At 45.6% G+C, this 19,209-nt stretch overlaps 1 protein-coding gene across 1 annotated transcript in view; it reads left to right on the top strand.

The window, feature by feature from the left end:
* The window catches only part of LOC149153276 (malonyl-CoA decarboxylase family protein), a 440,473-nt gene that overhangs the window by 327,337 nt on the left and 93,927 nt on the right, over window positions 1-19,209 (top strand). The gene's annotated exons all lie outside the window — the stretch shown is intronic.

Raw genomic sequence — 19,209 nt, 5'->3', positions numbered from 1 at the left:
AACTACTCTGTTAAAGTCCTATACCAGATTGATCCAAGAGAATAGTTAAAAAGTTAAAATGTCTAACTGTAGTGTCAGTGTAGTATCAGACCAGATTACTCCTTATGAGGAAATAAGGACACGATATTGCATTTAGTAAATGGAAGGCAGTTTCATCTTCCATGTTTATGTTAGTAATTGCTACTTCTTATGCTTTTTCCATATAGGTCAGTCTCATTATTTGGAAAAATTGCACTGAAGAGGCAATCTTGATGTGCACATCTAACTTATAGAAAGAAGGCAGAGATGCTCTTGATGACTGGAAAATTTCTAGAGCACTAGAGACCTACCACTACTATTTGATAACTTAGGCCCAGTGGCTCTGAAACAGATGCTACTTCTAGCTGAAGTTTGAGAAATTATTATTAAAAAGATCTGTTTCCCCACATGCCAGCAAAAGTACAAATATATGCAGTGCATCATTTTTATCACCATTGAAAACCCAAGGTCAGAAGTCAAAATTGATGTAAAAAGTTAGGTTACTTGGAAGTGGGAGCAGAGGCGGGGAGTGGGAGCGACATTTTCAAAAGCTCCCAGTTTGGGAGCGAACTTTTATATAAGATATATTTTTATATATTTTGAGGCATATATGTCAACAAAAACATGTAGAATGGTGAATTAGATATAAAAAGCATAAAAGCATGGATTACACCATATAACATCAATCATCTAGAAGTTATAATCTTCATCAACCATGTCCACAAGTTATAAGTTCTCATTTATATAGCATATAAGGGTGCACATAACCAAAATAGCATCGAGCATTGAGTGTAATTCATCTCTGCATTGAAAATACATCAACTAATAGGCTCTAGATGGCCTCTAACATCCAAAAAAAATCATGCTACAACAAATAGCTACATATCATCAAACTCATTGCTTATCTTGGGATCTTTGTCATTAATATCACCCTCTAAGCAATAAACATAAGATAGAAAAAATGTAGCATGTCAAGTCAAGATTTTGTTTGAGTGATATGTACATTTTTAGTAGGGTCATGATAGAGGAGTTCGACAACCAATGTCACTAACATGAAGGTACATAGAGGGCGTGGTGCTCTTGATTAAATATGAGTTCCATACCCTAGTACATGACAAAATCCAATGGAAATATTGCGATCCCCCCAATCCTGAAAAACTGATAAGTTTGCTGGATTTTGAGTGAGATCTAAAATTCTACGTTCTCCATATGAAATCCAATGAGGTTGGAACCGCTCTCAAACATCCTGAGTCATTTCATGGTAATGTTAAAAATTTAAGCAAAATGATGAAAATGAAAGATAAAGGAGAATGTCACTTTTACTTATCTCACATTACCATGAATTGCATATCAATACTACGACCATATGTTTGAATATTAGGATGCCGTACTCAAAAAATATTGTTTCTTTGAAACACAATTTGTGTTTGGAACATCTTTGTGACAAACATTCTGTGATAAGAACCAGGGAGCATTTTTTTTTTTTTTTTCGTGAGCGTGACGGGAGCGAATTTCTGGAGCGGGAACAAATTTTGGGAGCGGGCTCCCGATTCGCTCCCACTCGGAGTGCGCTTCGGAAGCAATTTGATGGGGGGGGGGCTCCCCCACAGCCCTGGTACTAAGAAGTATGTGAGGCCCCATATTAGGCATCCTAACCTGTGCTTTGAGTATGTATTTTGTTGTCACGGTCGAACCATACTCTTGTCCTATACAGGATTGGTGGGCCCTAGGTGGACTCTCTTGTGGACTCATGGCTTTATGGGAGCTTGCATTTGGGGGAGTGATGACTAGCGTATGGGCTAGTCTAGCCCGCGTTAAAGTGCATTTATGCTATTCCACATGGCTAGGGTCTTGAGAGTCTATTCCTCATGAAAACTCTTAGAGAATAGAAGTTTCATTTGACAACATTTCACATTTCTTGAGACAATTCTGTAATGTTCCTTCCTAAGCTAATTTGTCCAAAGTTTATTTTTCCACAATTTTGATGTTTTTTGGTGACCATGGGACCCACAAAATTTTGAAGAAAGACTTAGGAGAAAAAGGGAGGCCAAAATATTTGGTTAGTGGAGCGTGGGGGCCACATGCACAAGGAAAAATGAACTTGCCAAGGGAAAAGTTCGAATAGCCAAGGGAGGTCGAAGAGCTACATGGAGGGGCCCACGTGGGAAAAGGAAGCTCACTAATTATAAATAGGAGAAGCTCAACCTCATTTGGGGTCTTTTGTCAATGGAACTCACTCATATTGCTCGAGTTGCTTAGCTAGGTGACTTGTTGTTTAATACCGAGTTTTTCAAGCGGACAACTCACCCTTTCTTCGGGGGCCTTTGAGTGCCACCCTAGGGAGGTCAAATCGTACCAATTTGAAGAGGAGTTGAAGGGGATTCTGTAATATTCCTAATTAGCCAATGGCTAATTGGAATATTCGGTTTTGCTCAATTTTTGCCTTCTATAGTTATTTGTAAATAAAAAGGTGAGGAAGGGGACATAACTCACTTTTAGAATAAAAGTCACTTCCTAGTAGCATAACATTGTGACTTAAAGGGGGGCCAAGGGGGCCAAAGGGGGACACAGAGATGGAGTCCACGCAGACACATGGAGAGACGACGTAGAAGGGAAGAAACACGTGGCAAGAGGGGAATTACGTTGGAGGAGGTGAGCCTTGGGATTGAGAGAGGCAAAGTGCTATAAAGGAGAGAGAAGCCCCCTCATTTTGATCATTCAGTTATGAGTATTTGTGATAGTCACTTCGACTTAGAGCACGCTGGCTATTTAGCTAGTCTGCAACACTATTTTGTGCATTGAGTGTCTCCATTCGAAGATCTAACCCTTAGCCCCGGGGGACTTCGAGTGCCTGCTTAGACAAGGTATTTCCATTGGCATTTCAGCAGTAGCTTCATAAGCATTTCAGCAGCAGTTTCATCAGCGTTTTGGAGGATTGCGCAGCACTAAGAGGGGTGATGCAGTTCTTTCTGGCAGGAGTTCTGGGTTGAGGGTTTGCTGTAGGATTTGTGCTGAGAGATAGAGCAGGGGATCAGCCCTTCCATATTGGAGAGTTTTGGCAAAGGTTTTAGGCAGATTTCTGGAGGGTTTCATTTAGTGGCAGCACAGAGCATTGAGGGACTGCGCAGAGCCCCAAGGGGGTGATTTTCGGGGGTTGGCCATTTCAAGAAAGATTTCTGTGTTTTGCTGGGTTTCTTGAGTAGAGTCAGATTCCAGAGTTTCAACATTTTTTGAGGAGGGGAGTAGCCCAAAATCCTCATTTGATTTCTGGCAGCAACAGCAGCACGATAGTTCTCTAGCAACTTGGACGTTGTTCAGAGAGGGGCCATTCCTTTGCTATTCTAAGTGTATTTCTTCACTTGCCTTGTGCAAGTCGAGGTGCCATCTTTCTGATCACCTCCTGTACTCATTCTATTACTCAGTATAATAAGACGGCTTAGCATTTCTCTCTGCATTTCTTGAGTATCTGCTTATGGTTATATTGTTATATGTTGCACCATTGTTATTTTTATCTCTTTGAGCTTCTCGGCTATTATACCACTTGTGTGTTTTCTCCTATACTCTTAGACAGAGTCTGGAAAGGGCCAAGTAGCCTCCAGATCTCGTCCTCTTTTCAGAGGCGACATATCTGGTAAATGCCCTCCCAGTCCATCTCTGGTTGGAGTTTGCTTGTGTTTGAGGAATATTCCCGATAAGGGATAGTACAGTGGTATCAAAGCATAGATCTGGCTTAGCCTGTGGAGCTAGCAATCTATGACACCGGGGGAAAAACCCTACATCTGTTACAGAGGTCGGAGATACAGAGACACTAGGCGTAGGTTGGAGAACACTTACGGAGAGGGAGACTGTGTTCCGGTGGTGGATGCAGAACAGGAGGAGCCTGTGAGGGACGCAGAACAGAAGGAGCCTGTGGTGGACGCAGAGCAGGAGGATCCGATGGTAGATGATGATGGGAAGAGATTTGTGGATATGCTCCTCAAATCAGTGCAGGATCTGTCGAGGCAGATTGAGGTGATGGGGCAGAGATTCACGGCAGTAGAGGCCAGACAACGTGAGAGCCCACAGGTTTTTCAGGTTGGTGAGGGATCGAGTGCATCCCACCATTTGCCAGAGTAGCGTGATACTGCACAGCAGGTGGCCTCACATGCCCCTACATGCTCTACCATGCCCACTTTCTTAGGAGCCGACACGGGGGTCGTAGCCCAGCAGGAGGCAGAGCCCAGACATATGGGCGATTATTTTGCAGAGTACCAGGCCTATGGGCAGGAGTTCAGGGAAGCCCTCTCATTCAGAGATTTTGTTCAGCTCTAGCGGGATAGTAGACCCCGCGACCATCACAGAGGGTACTGGCATTACCATGATGGTGACACCCACCGTGCAGCGAGTAGATTCCACTTGCCTACGTTTGATGGTTCGTCAAACAGTTCGGCAAAGTCTTGGGTGGAGAAGCTGGACATTTATTTCCAGCTTAACCAAATGTCGGAGACAGAGGCCATCAAGGTGGCAACATTGCATTTGGATGGTGAGGCCTAGGATTGGTGGTTTCATGGGATGGTTACACTCGGGCACTCTACAATGACGACATATGCTGAGTTTACCAGGAGATTGATGGAGCGATTTGATCGGAGGGATCCAGAGCAACATTTTGTTGAGTTGACGAGGCTCAAACAGACAGGGAGCCCAGAGACCTACATTGCAGATTTCTTGAGGGTCTCTGTGATGGTGCCAGACCTATCCATGACGCGGAGGGTCTATATGTATGTTGAGGGGTTAGCAGAGCCACTTCGAGGTTTAGTCCGATCCACTAGATCAGCCACACTCCAGGACGCTATCAGCAAGACCCGGAACTTACGGGATGTCTTACCTAGGACCCGGACACCTTACCCCCAGAGACAGACTTTTCAATCTAAGGGGAAGGATGTGAGGATTCCACCTCCAAAGGGGAATCCAGGACGAGTACAGATTGACGATGATGCCAGGAGGGAGCTGAAGAAGAAGCGGTTGTGCTTCACTTGTCAGGAGCCGTGGGCACCAGGACATAGATGTGCTGCTGGCAAAGCACATTTTATTGAGGTCTTCTCCGAGAGCAGTGGAGAAGAGGATGATGAGGATGATGTGGAGGCAGGAGATAGCCATGCCATACAGGGACCTTTGCCACCTCCACCGCCAGCAGCAGGTGGTGCATCTTTTGCACCCACCGGAGGGGCCCTTGCAGCATTGCGAGGAGTTCCCAAGTATCTGACGCTACGCGTATGGGGGACAGTACGTGGCCAGCGAGTATCAGTTTTGGTTGATAGTGGGGCAACCCACAACTTCATCGATGCACAGATGGTTGAGCGGAGAGGTATTCAGACAGAGAGCTTCGATGGGTTTTCAGTCTTGGTCCCAGGAGATCAGACCATGATGTGTGCTCGTTATGTTCCAGAGCTTTCAGTGACGATGGGCACCTACACATTAACTGACCACTTTTTCATGGTCGATATTCCAGAAACCAACATGATACTGGGTGTTCAATGGCTTATCACTCTAGGGAAGGTCACGACAGATTGGAAGACCCTAGAGATGGAGTGGGATGATGAGAAGACAGGGAGGCATGAGAAGATATGGGGACAACACACATCCGCCTCAGACTGTTTCGGCTCATCATGATGGAGGCATAGAGTGGGTAGTGGAGCTGCGTGCATCAGAGGCAGGGACTATAGGGCAGACGGTACATCCAGAGATACAGTCCATCCTTGATCGGTATGCCATAGTGTTTGGGGAGATTCCACCAGGACAACCACCAAATCGGGGGTTTGAGCACACCATCGAGCTTGAGCAGGGCATACAGGCAGTGATTACCACCCCCTATAGGAACCCCAAGGCCTATCAGGATGAGATTGAGCGGGCTATCCAGGAGTTGCTGGCTCTTGGGCACATTCGACCGAGCACGAGTCCTTTTGCTTCTTCTGTGGTGTTGGTGAAGAAGAAGGACAGTACATTGAGGATGTGCATTGACTACAGGGCCCTGAACAAGAAGACCCTGAAGAACAGGGACCCCATACCCAGGATCGATGAGTTGATGGACAAGTTGAGAGGAGCATGGTTCTTCTCAAAGATTGATTTGTGATCTGGGTACCATCAGATTTGCGTGAGGGAGCAGGACATTCCCAAGACCGCCTTCAGGTGTCACTATTGGCACTTTGAGTTCTTGGTGATGCCCTTTGGGCTAACCAATGCCCCCACTACATTTCAGTCCTGCATGAATCACATCTTCCGTAATCACTTGAGGAAGTTTGTGTTGGTATTCTTTGATGATATTCTCATTTACAGCAGGACTTGGGAGGAGCATCACCAACACATTGAGACAGTATTGTGTATCTTATAGGAGCAGCAGTTCTATGCCAAACTCTCCAAGTGTGAGTTTGGGTTAACGGAGATGTTGTGCTTGGGACACATCATAGGGGTGGATGGAGTGAGAGTCCACGAGGAGAAGATTAGGGCCATCAGAGAATGGCCGAAGCCGAGAAACGTGACAGAACTCTAGGGATTCATTGGCATTTGTACTTACTACCGGAAGTTCGTCAAGAGTTTCTCCCAACTTGCTGCACCCTTAACAGATTTGACGAGGAAGGGGGCTTTCAGTTGGTCGGATATAGCGCAGCGAGCTTTTGACAGGCTCAAGGAGGTTATGAGCAGTTGCCCAGTGCTTGCATTACCAGATTTCACGCAGCCATTCGTTTTGGAGCGTGATGCGTCGAGAGAGGGGATCGACGCAGTATTGATGCAGGGAGGTCACCCTATAGCCTATGAGAGCCGGAAGTTCCTTCCGCACGATAGGTTGTATTCTATATACGACAAGCATGCATTCATTTTCCAAGTTCCGACAGTATTTGGTAGGTAACAGGTTCAGGGTGAGGACTGATCACAACAACCTCAGGTTCTTTTTGGAGCAGAAGCAACTACAGGAGAGGCAGCAGAAGTGGATCAGTGAGATCCAAGCATATGACTTTGACATTGAGTATGTCAAGGGTAAGAACAACGTGGTAGTAGATGCCCTTTCATGTAGACCAGCCACGTTGTCTCTTATGAACTTGGATACAAACTAGAGGGCTCGACTCTTAGTAGAGTACTCCAAGGACAAGTTTGCGGTTCTAGATGGGCAGGTGGCAGATGACAGGCACAGGGTGGTTAATGAGATCATCTATTACAGGGACTGGATCTTCTTGACTGAGGGGTCTTAGCTCAAGAAGAAGATACTCCAGGCATCACATGATTCACCATTGGCAGGCCATCAGGGGTTTACCAAAACCTACAGGGCCATTAGACAGAGGTTCTCATTGGAGGGCCTCAAGGAGGACGTACTCCAGCATATCCGGGAGTGCGATGTGTGCCAGAGGAACAAGGGAGAGATGAGCCATCCCATAGGATTATTGCAACCTCTTCCCATTCCGAAGGGGAATTGGGAGAGTATTTCGATGGACTTCATCACAGAGTTGCCCATGGTACAGGGCAAAGATTGTATCTTTGTCGTCGTTGATTGACTGACGAAGTATGCACATTTTTTTGCCATATCCGCACACTGTACAACAGCACAGGTGGCCGAGCTGTTCTTCAGAGAGGTCTTCAGGCTACATGGTCTTTCTAAGACCATCGTCAGTGATAGGGACAACTGTTTCATGGGAGGGTTTTGGCAGGGGCTTTTCTGGTTGGTGGGGACGGAGTTGCACCGAGTACTAGTTATCACCCATAGACGGACGGGCATACAGAGATAGTTAACAAGTGGCTAGAGGGCTACTTGCATAACTATGTCAGTGGGTAGCAGCGAGCATGGCTGAAGTGGCTGCATCTGGGGGAGTACTGCTACAACACTTCACATCACATGTCCATTGGTTTGTCACCATTCTATGCCTTATATAGGTATCATCCTTTATCTTTTACTGATGTGATGTTTGGTGATAGCAAGGCTCCTAGAGCCAAGATTTGGATCCAAGAGAGTCAGGATATCCTCCGAGCTCTCAAAGATAATATGGATACAGCGCAGAACCAACAAAAGGTGTATGCCGATAGGGGTCGGGTGGAGAGACAGTTTGAGGTAGGGTACATGGTTTACCTATGATTACAGCCATACCGACAGTCGTCACTAAAGCAAAAGGGGCCTGAGAAGCTCAAGCCCCGCTTTTACGAGCCATACAGGGTGATACGCAGGATTGGACAGGTTGCATATGAGTTGGAGCTGCCCCAAGGCAGCAAGATTCATAACGTTTTTCATGTATCATGCCTGAAAAAGGCATTGGGGCAGCAGGTGAAGTGATAGATGAGCTACCACCCATGGATGATGAGGGGCATTTAGTGTTGCAGTTGGAGGCTATCATTGATACCAGGGAGAGGCAGTTGCGGAGGACGGTCCGGGAATTCTTGGTGAGGTGAAAGAATTTGCCGGATGAGGATGCCACTTGGGAGAGTGAGAAAATCTTGCAGCATCCATCACTTCAGTTGCTTGAGGACAAGCAACATTTTGCCGGGGGAGACTGTAATATTCCTAATTGGCCAATGGCTAATTGGAATATTCGGTTTTGCTCATTTTTTGCCTTCTATAGTTATTTATAAATAAAAAGGTGAGGAAGGGGGACATAACTCACTTTTAGAATAAAAGTCACTCCTAGTAGCACAATGTTGTGACTTAAAGGGGAGCCAAGGGGGCCAAAGGGGGACGCAGAGATGGAGCCCACGCAAACACAAGGAAACACTATGCCTATGTTGCAGGAAACGTAGGGCAAGTGGGCGTTTCCATACGGAAACGGGTACGAAACGCTGAAACACATTTCAGGCCGTACTGCGACGTTTCACGAAACTGAAACGTGGCCAGTACGACCCTGCGACGTTTCACGAAACTGAAACGTGGCCAGTACGTCCTGAAATGCGTTTCAGGGCCGTACGACTCACGTTTTAGCTTTTTACTTGTGTTTTTTAAATTTTTTTTTTTAATTTGTTTTCTAATTTATTTTTAGGTTATCCTAGTGACTTCTAGTTGCTTCTAGATGCCAGTCTAAAGTTATAAAAGTGAACTTTTGCCCTAGTGTTGATATGCAGTTCATGGTAATGTTAAATTCTTAAAGTAAAAGTGATATTCTCCTTTATTTTTCATTTTCATCCTTTTAAATTTTTAACATTACCATGAAATGATTCAGGATGTTTGAGAGTGGTTTCGCCCTCATTGGATTTCATATGGAGAAAGTAGAATTTTAGATCTCACACAAAATCCAACAAACTTATCTGTTTTTCAGGATTTCAAGATTGGGGGGATTGCAATGTTTCCATTGGATTTTATCATGTACTAGGGTATGGAACTTGTATTTAATCAAGAGAACCAAGCCCTCTATGCAGGGGAGGCTCCCAATAATGAAGAGCATGTAGGGTTCTAGGGTATGAAACTTTTATTTAATCAAGAGCACTAAGGTCGTTCGACTATGTAGGAGGAGACTCCCAATCAAGCACAAGAAAAGAAATTAGAAATTTCTCGTGGCTGTTTTTGGATATTTCTATTTTCATCATGTGATCATTCATGAGTAAATGTGATGTAAATTTAGAGACTTATAGTTTATGCATTGACAATTGACAATTTTATCATAATGTAATAAATTAGAATGTATCATATATGCTTTATGATTGCACATATTTCTTAAATGTCCTAAAATATATATATATATATATATATTCGCGTTTCCCCGTTTCCAAAATTTGGGGAGGTCGCATTTCGTATCGGTTCCCGTTTCGGAAACTCGTACCCGTTTCCCCGTTTCATGCAACCTAGGACTGCGCAGAAGGGAAGAAACACGTGGCAAGAGGGGAATTACGTTGGAGGAGGTGAGCCTTGGGATTGACAGAGGCAAAGGCTATAAAGGAGAGAGAAGTCCCCTCATTTTGATCATTCAGTTATGAGCATTTGTGATAATCACTTCGACTTAGACCACGCTAACTGTTTAGCTAGTCTGCAGCACTGTTTAGTGCATTGAGTGTCTCCGTTCGGAGATCTCACCCTTGGCCCTGGGGGACTTCGAGTGCCTGCTCGGACAAGGTATTTCCATTGGTATTTCAGCAGTAGTTTCATTATCATTTCAGAGCAGTTTCATCAGCGTTTTGGAGGACTGCGCAGCACTAAGAGGGGTGACGTAGTTCTTTCTGGCAGGAGTTCTGGGTTGAGGGTTTGTAGTAGGATTTGTGCTGAGAGATAGAGCAGGGGATCAACCCTTGCATATTGGACAGTTTTGGTAGAGGTTTCAAAAAGATTTCTGGAGGATTTCATTCAGTGGTAGCACAGAGCATTGAGGGACTACACAGAACCCCAAGGGGGTGATTTTTGGGGTCGGCCATTTCAAGAAAGCTTTCTAGGTTTTTCTGGGTTTCTTGAGTAGAGTCTGATTCCAAAGTTTCAGCATTTTCTGAGGAGGGGAGCTGCCCCAAATCCTCATTTGATTTCTAGCAGCAGCAGCAGCACGACAGTTCTCCAGCGTCTTGGACGTTGTTCAGAGAGGGGCCATTCTTTTGCTATTTTGAGTGTATTTCTTCACTTGCCTTGCGCAAGTCGAGGTGCCATCTTTCTGATCACCTCCTGTACTCATTCTATTACTCAGTATAATAAAATGGCTTAGCATTTCTCTCTGCATTTCTTGAGTATCTGCTTATGGTTATTTTCTTATATGTTGCACCATTGTTATTTTATCTCTTTGCGCTTCTCGGCTATTATACCACTTGTGTGTTTTCTCCTATACTCTTAAACAGAGTCTGGAAAGGGCCAGGTAGCCTCCAAATCTCGTCCTCTTTTCAGAGGCGACATATTTGGTAAATGCCCTCCCAGTCCATCTCTGGTTGGAGTTTACTTGTGTTTGAGGAATATTCCCGATAAGGGATAGTACAGATTCAGAGCATATCACTCAGACTTTTGCCTAGCTAGTGTATTTCAGGAGGACACAGGAAGGGGATACGTTGGAGTCATTTCGGGGGTCTTCCTGGTAGCAATTGTCGAGAGAATTTTGGTATAGGAGCTTCAGTGGGATATCAACCTTTTGGAGGAGTTTGGGAGCAGGAGATTGTTGCTTGAAGGTAGCATGATTTGGAGCTTCCAGGGCCAGCGCAAAAGCCTCTCACTAGGCACATGTAGGAGATTGCGGGATGAGTTTTCGAGTTGGAGTTTGCCGGGAGAAATTAGGAGATCCTTAAGGTAGTGTAACTCACCCTTTTTGTAGTGATTTGGAGGGCTTTCCCTGGGAGTTGCAGGCCAACTGTATTTCCCAATTGCTGGAGGAGGACGTGGTATTTGGGGACGAATTTCAGGGGTTTGGGTTTTGGTGGGTTATTTGAGAGGAGTTTGGGATTAATTTTGCAGAGTTTTCTGAGCACTAGAAGTGGGGTTTTCAACAGTTTCTTTCTAGCAGAAAATGTCGTTTTCTGGGGTAGCACAGGGCATCATTGGAGCAACTGATTCTGTCACCTAGGTTTTGTCAAGCTTGTCATTGAGGCAAGCCCAGGTGCACTCCTTCTGCACTATCCTACTATTGCTCCAATTGCTTAATAAAATGGCTCAGCTGGTTGTCATTTCTAGAGTTTACATTGGTGTTCACTGAGTGTATAAAAATGTTCTGTTGTATTTGTTGTTTGCTTTGCATATCAATGTTTTTCCTACTTAGGAACATTACAGTGCTATCCGAGCTCAGATCTTGGCTTAGCCATGGGGAAATTTCCTATGATCAGGGAGGATAGGCAGAACGTGACTTACCGGAGATAGAGGTACAAGACCAGGGAAAGGGAGTTTGAGATTACACTTGATACAGAGGCACGTGGGAAGACAATAGTTGTAGCAGAGATGGGGGGGCCAAAGAGTAAGGAAGAAGCAACACTTGATAGCCTCTTGAAGCCCCTAAATGATTTGGCTAAGGGACAAAAGGAGATGTTGGAGGAGATCAAACAACAAAATAGGGACAAGAGCCTTCATCGTGAGTTCCTATTTGGAGAGACTTCAGGGGCCTCACAATAGTATGACCACCCTTCACCAACCACTCACCCACCAGCTTTCAGTGGGCCATCCAGAACCACGCTGCCTACTTTTCTACCATCAACACCTAGTGAGCATGGAGGACCAGATGACCAGACACCCATGGGAGATTTATTCAGGGAGTGGCAATCCATGGGGAAGATTTCAAAGAAGCCCTGTCATTCAGAGACTATTGCCAACTCAAACAGAATGAGAAGGGCAGGTACAATGGGGGACCGAGTACACAAAACTCAGAGTTGCAGTGTACTATTGGGAGGATGTACTTCCCCACATATGATGGCTCTGCCAAGTGTACAACTCGAGCTTGGGTGGAGAAGTTGGATACTTACTTTTCCAGCTTAATCGGGTGACGGAGGCGGAAGCCATCAAAATGGATACCTTGCACCTGGAGGGGGAAGCACACGAGTGGTGGTTTCACAGCTTTTCCACATTGGGGCATGCCAGTGTGACCTCTTATGAGGATTTCACATGGAGAGTGGTGGAGTGTTTTGATAAGAGGGACCCGAAGGCTCACTTCAGGGAGTTGACCCAACTTAGACAGATTGGCCACCCTGAGCATTACATATCGGAGTTTTTGAGGGTTTCAGTTATGGTACCAGACCTGTCCGATGCTAGGAGGGTGTACACATTCATAGAGGGGTTACTTGAGCCATTTCATGGATTGGTGAAGTCACACAGACCCTCTACCTTGCAGGAGGTGGTGACTTGTGCCAGAGATTTGCAAGGGGCAATCCCGAAGACTAGAGCACCGATTCCATCATAGACTCCCTACCCAAGGGAGGTGACACTGGACCCTCACCACAAAGACTAGCCTAAGGGGGTTGCCAGTTAGATGAGGAGACCAAGAGAGACCTCCGGAGGAGGAAACTGTGTTTTACTTGTCAGGAGCCATGGGCACTAGGCCACCGGTGCACAACAGGCAGGGCCCACTACATCGAGGTCTTCTCGGATAGTGACCAGAAGGATGATGTTGAGTTGGAGATAGGCGGGGGTGATAACAAGACTCATTCAGAGAGGGGACCACCACCACCACCTGGGGGAGCACCTTTCGCACCATTTGGGGGAGTCCTCGCTTCTTTGTGTGGAATTCCCAAATTTTTGACTTTGAGGATCCGAGGCACAGTGCAGGGACAACGTGTCTCAGTTTTGGTAGACAGTGGGGCCACCCACAATTTCATTGATGCCCAAATGGTTCAGAGGCGGGGCATCACTACAGAGGAGTTCGAGGGGTTCTCAGTTCTGGTGCCGGGGGACAGGACTATGCAGTGCACCCGATATGTTCCTGCTTTGACAGTGACCATGGGGAACTACTCGGTGACAGATCATTTCTTTGTTGTGGATGTGTTGGACACCAACGTGGTGATGGGTGTCTAGTGGCCCTACTCCTTGGCTAGGCCACCATTGATTGGAGGAAACTGGAGATGGAGTTCAAAGGGCTGGATGGAAAGCTAGTAGTTCTTCGGGGCATGCATTCATACCATCCACAGACAGTTTCAATGCATAGGATGGAGGTTGACCTCAGGCATGGGGACATAGCATGGGCAGTGGAGCTGAAGATTTCAGAGGTTGGGGGATAGCCCAAGCCACCTCACCCAGACATTCAGGCCATCTTGGACAGGCACTCGATAGTGTTTGGGGACATACCGCCAGGGCAGCCACCTGACGAGGGATTTGAGACACCATTGAGCTGGAGCCTGGGGTGGAGGCAATTATCACCACTCCTTATAGGCATCCCAAGGCCTACAAGGACGAGATTGAGCATGCCATCAAGGAGTTGTTGGCGTTGGGACACATTAGGTCGAGTTCTAGCCCCTTTGCTTCATCAGTTGTTCTGGTGAATAAAAAGGATGGGACTTTGGGCATGTGCATTGATTACAGGGCGCTCAATAAGAAGACATTGAAGAACCGATACCCCATCCCACGCATTGATGAACTGATGGATGAGCTTAGAGGAGCCAAGTACTTCTCAAGGTACCACCAGATCAAGGTGAGGGATCAAGACATTCCCAAGACCAATCTTAGATGCCACTATGGACATTTTGAGTTTTTTGTCATGCCCTTTGGGTTGACCAACGCACCTGCCACCTTTTAGTCATGCATGAATCATGTATTCCATGGGTAGTTGGGGAAGTTTGGGTGGTATTCTTCGATGATATCTTGATGTACAGTTGGACGTGGGAGGAGCATTTGCAACAGTTGGAGATGGTGTTGCGTACCTTAGAGGAGCAACATTTTTATGCCAAGTTGTCCAAGTGTGAGTTTGGGCTCACAAAGATGCTCTACTTGGGACATATCATTGGCGCAGATGGAGTGAGGGTGCATGAGGAGAAGATCCGAGCCATCCGGGATTGGCCTGAGCCCCGAAATGTGACCGAGTTGAGGGGATTCATAGGCATATGCATCTACTACAAGAAGTTCGTAAAGGGCTTCTTAGAGCTAACAGCTCCCCTCATAGATCTGACAAAGAAGGGGGCTTTTGCATGGACGGACAGAGCATAATCGACATTTGATCGCCTCAAGGAGGTGATGAGTAGTTGAGTAGTTGCCCAGTTTTGGCACTTCCTGACCTCACACAACCGTTCACACTGGAGTGCGATGCATCAGGGGAGGGAGTTGGCGTAGTATTGTCTTAGGATGGACACCCCATCACTTTTGAAAGCCGAAAAATCCTTCCGCATGAGAGGTCATATTCTATTTACGACAAGGAGATGTGGCCATCATGCATGCATTGGCCAAATTCTGACAGTATCTGGTGGGCAGCAGATTTCAAGTGGAGACTGACCACAATAGTCTTTGCCATTTTATGGGGCAGCAAGGCCTCAGTGACAGGCAACAGAGGTGGGTTAGCAAGGTGTAGGCCTACGACTTCTATATTGAGTATGTCAAAGGCAAGCATAATATAGTAGCAGATGCATTATCCAGGAGACTCGCGACACTTTCACTCATGAGCATCTACCATGATTGGAAGGCGCAGTTGTTGGTGGAGTACTCCAAGGACTGACGGGTATGTGAGATTTTGGAGGGTATCCACACCGATGAGCGTTATACGATGATGGCTGAGGTCATTTACTACAAGAGGCGCATATTCTTGGTGTTGGGTTCACAATTGACAAAGAGGATTCTCCATGCAACACATGACTCTCCACTATCAGGGCACCAAGGGTTTTGAAAGACTTATATGATAGTTAGAGAGAATTTCACATGCAAAGGCCTCAAGGGGGACATGTTGAGATATGTGCAGGAGTGTGAGGCTTCCCAGCGGAACAAGGGGGAGTTGACCCATCGAACTGGGTCTTTGCAACCACTCCCCATTCCTGAGAGGAAATGGGAGAGTATCTCCATGGATTTTATCACAAGGCTCCCCACAGTGCTGGGAAGAGATTGCATTTATATGGTGGTGGATCGCTCGACCAAATACACTCACTGCCTCGCCATTCTGACATGGTATTTAGCTTCATAGGTGGCCGCGTTGTTCTTCAGGGAGGTCCTTTGCTTGCATGGACTTCCTAAGACCATAGTCAATGACAAAGACAGTGGTTCATGGGGGCGTTTTGGCAGGAAACTTTCATATTAGTGGGTATTGAACTCACCTGTAGCACTAGTTACCATCCATAGACTGACAGTCAAAGTGAGAGGGTCAACAAATGGTTGGAGGGCTACCTTCGGAACTATGTGACCGGGCAGCAAAGAGCATGGATTTGGTGCTTGCATTTGGGTGAGTATTGCTACAACACCACCCATCACATGTCCATTGGTATGTCACCTTTCCGTGCATTGTATGGTTATGATGCTTTATATTTTGCTGACATTGTTTTTGGAGACAGCCAACCCCAAAGGCAAAAGATTGGATCCAAGAGAGCCAAGATATCCTCAAGGCTCTCAAGGATAACTTATTAAAAGCCCCAAATCAGTATAATATGTATGTAGATAGGCACAGGATTGAGAGGCAGTTTAAGGAGGGGGACTTGGTCTTTCTGTGGCTACAACCATATCGTCAGTCTACATTGAATTATAAGGGGGCCGAGAAGCTACTACCATGTGTCTATGGGCCATATAGAGTGACTAGGAGAGTCGGGGAAGTGGCTTATGAGCTGGAGCTTCCACTAGAGAGTAAGATTCACAATGTCTTTCATGTCTCATGCCTCAAGGAGGTGTTGGGGCAGCAGGCGACAGCAGCTAAGGAGTTGCCTCCACATGATGGTGAGGGACATCTGGTTTTGGAACTGGAAGCCATTCTGGAGACTAGGGAGAGGAAGTTGAGGAGCAAAACTATCAGGGAGTACTTAGTAAGTTGGAGGAGCTTACCGAATGAGGATGCTATTTGGTAAGGTGAAGAAATACTTGAGCATCCAAAACTGAAGTTGCTCGAGGACAAGCAACATTTTGGAGGGAAGGACTGTAATGTCCCTTCCTAAACTAATTTGTCCAAAATTTATTTTTCCACAATTTTGACATTTTTTGATGACCATGGGACCCACAAAATTTTGAAGAAAGACTTAGGAGAAAAAGGGAGACCGAAATATTTGGTTAGTGGAGTGTGGGGGCCACATGCCACACTTGCCAAGGGAAAAGTTCGAATAGCCAAAGAAGGAGGTCGAAAAGCTAGATGGAGGGGTCCACGTGGGAAAAAGAAGCTCACTAATTATAAATAGGAGAAGCTCAGCCTCATTTGGGGTCTTTTGTCAATTGAACTGACTCTTGTAGCTCGAGCTACTTGCCCGGGTCACTTTCTCTTTAGCACCGAGTTTTCCAAGTGAAGAACTCACCCTTCCTTCGGGGGACTTTGAGTGCCACCCTAAGGAGTTCAAGTCGTCCCAATTTGGAGAGGAGCTGAAGGGGATTTAGAGCTTATCACTTAGCCATTTGCCCAGCTAGTGCGTATTCCAGGATGACGCAGGAAGGGGATATGTTGGAGTCATTTTGGGGGTCTTCCGGGTAGCAATTGACAAGAGAATTTTGGTAGAGGAGCTTTAGTGGGATATCAGCCTTTTGGAGCAGTTTGGGAGCAGGAGATTGCTGCTTGAAGGCAACATGATTTAAAGCTTCTAGGGCTAGCGCAGAAGCATTTAACTGGGCACACGTGGGAGATTGTGGGGCAAGTTTTGGAGCTGGAGTTTGACGGGAGAAATTAGGAGATCCTTGGGGAAGTGTAACTCAACCTTTTTGCAGTGATTTGGAGGGCTTTTGCTGGGAGTTGTACGCTGGTTGTATTTCCTAGTTGCTGGAGGAGGACGTGGTATTTGGGGCCGAATTTCGGGGGTTAGAACCAAACCAAACCCTTTCTAGGTTTTGGTGGGTTATTTGAGAGGAGTTTGGGATTAATTTTGCATAATTTTCTAAGCACCAGAAGTGGGGTTTTCAACAATTTCTTTGCAGCAGACAAAGTAGTTTTCTTGGGCAACATAGGGCATCATTGGAGCAATTGATTCTATTACCTGGGCTTGTCGTTTTATCACTTGGGTTTTATCACAAGCCCAGGTGCACTCCTTCGACACTACTGTACTATTGCCCCAATTGCTTAATAAAATGGCTCAGTTGGCTGTCATTTATGGAGTTTACATGGGTGTTGAATGAGTGTTTAAAATTTATGTGTTGTATTTGTTGTTTGCTTTGCATATCACTGTTTTTCCTATTTAAGAACATTACAAATTCACAGTTCGTAATGCATTGTGGTCCTGGTGGTGAAAAAGTCAACTTGGTCTCTATGAAAATTCCAAACTGGAACTTTATTGCAGCAACTGGTATTATTTCTCCTAATTTTTAATTAACTTAAAAATTTATTTGCTATGGAAAATATCGAAATAAACACACAACAACCTTCACAAATAAAATTCAGCGGAAAAATAATGCGCTAGAAACTGAGAAATGCTAGCGCACATAAAAAAATAACACAATTATTTCTGGCAAAAGTCCCTGGAAAAACCCAACTTGGGAAAGTCAGTGCAGTAGCTGAGGGTTTTATTATTATGCATTAGTGAGAAATTCTGAGTACAACTGGATGTCGAAATCTGGCAATCCTACAAAGAAAAATACTGGAAAAATCTAGTGAGGAATTTTCCTCACCCCACAGGCGAACTCATGGCACAACTTGCCCTCAGAAACTCGGCCCTCTGACCCTCTACGCTGCTTCGCGCAACCTGCTAGACATCTAGCCTCAAACTGGTGTCTGATAGAGTCGTTCTACCTTCTGCTAACTAGAAAGATGCTTCTCTGGCACTTTGGGACACCTTCTCGGCCTCTAGAACTAAAGGCGTCTCTCCCTCTCAACAAATTGATATATCCTCTAGAGGTTGTTGCGCTGCCGCAGCGGCAGCTTCTCTGTGGCTCTTCTTCCTCTTTGTAAATGCACTCGTTGGATCTGGAATGCCTCCTCCAAGTTCACTGTCTCTACCCCTCTCTCACTGCTTCGATCTCTAGCTCTCTCGCTGACAACTGACTACTGCTACTTTGGAAATCGATCTGCGAAAAAATCGAACTGCTAAATTGTCTTCTCCATCACCACATCGACCTCCTCTTATAATCCTCTGTTGGAGCACCAATGACCAAGATTAAAATTTAATCAATGGCGAGGATCATCTCTGGATCGATCCGTGTGAGTTTCTAGATGATTCTCGCCTTGACTTAATTAATATTGATTAATTAATCGTATTCCATAAGTTTCAACTTAGGAAATATTTAAAAACTGCCTCTCTAATAATAAATTTTGTGGCTAGAACACATCCAGTGCAACAAAAACTAACACTCCCTCTTAGCAAGGAATGTGTTCTAGTGCTGCACTCCCTACCACAACCCCCTGTCTCTACAAGATCTCTTGTCACGCTACTAATGTCTGGCTGCTGCTGCCCACCAACCACTGCGCAACTCTGATATGCGCTGCATCTGTGTTGTTGCTAACACTTCCATACTGTTGTCAACACTGCAATTCCCTCTCATCTGTTGTTGCTGCAACTACAACATCTGCAATTGAAAAGCATCCAAAATATTGAATCAACTGTGATTAGTATGATGCATCTGTCTCCCAAGTCTCTAACTGCTACTAGCATCTGCATTGTCACTGAAGAATCTACGTTGCTGCCGACTCTGCACTGTGCTAACTGCATTGCAGCCAACTTTGCACTGCGCTCCATAATATCTGATTGCTACTAGTCTCTGCAACTGTC

This window comes from Pinus tabuliformis, chromosome 9 (genome assembly GCF_031772625.1).
Source record: "Pinus tabuliformis cultivar Carrire ecotype Pingquan chromosome 9, CPIR1, whole genome shotgun sequence".
Taxonomy (NCBI): Eukaryota; Viridiplantae; Streptophyta; class Pinopsida; order Pinales; family Pinaceae; genus Pinus; species Pinus tabuliformis.
Note: the sequence above shows the minus strand (reverse complement) of the source record. Positions and strands in the feature narration are given on the sequence as shown.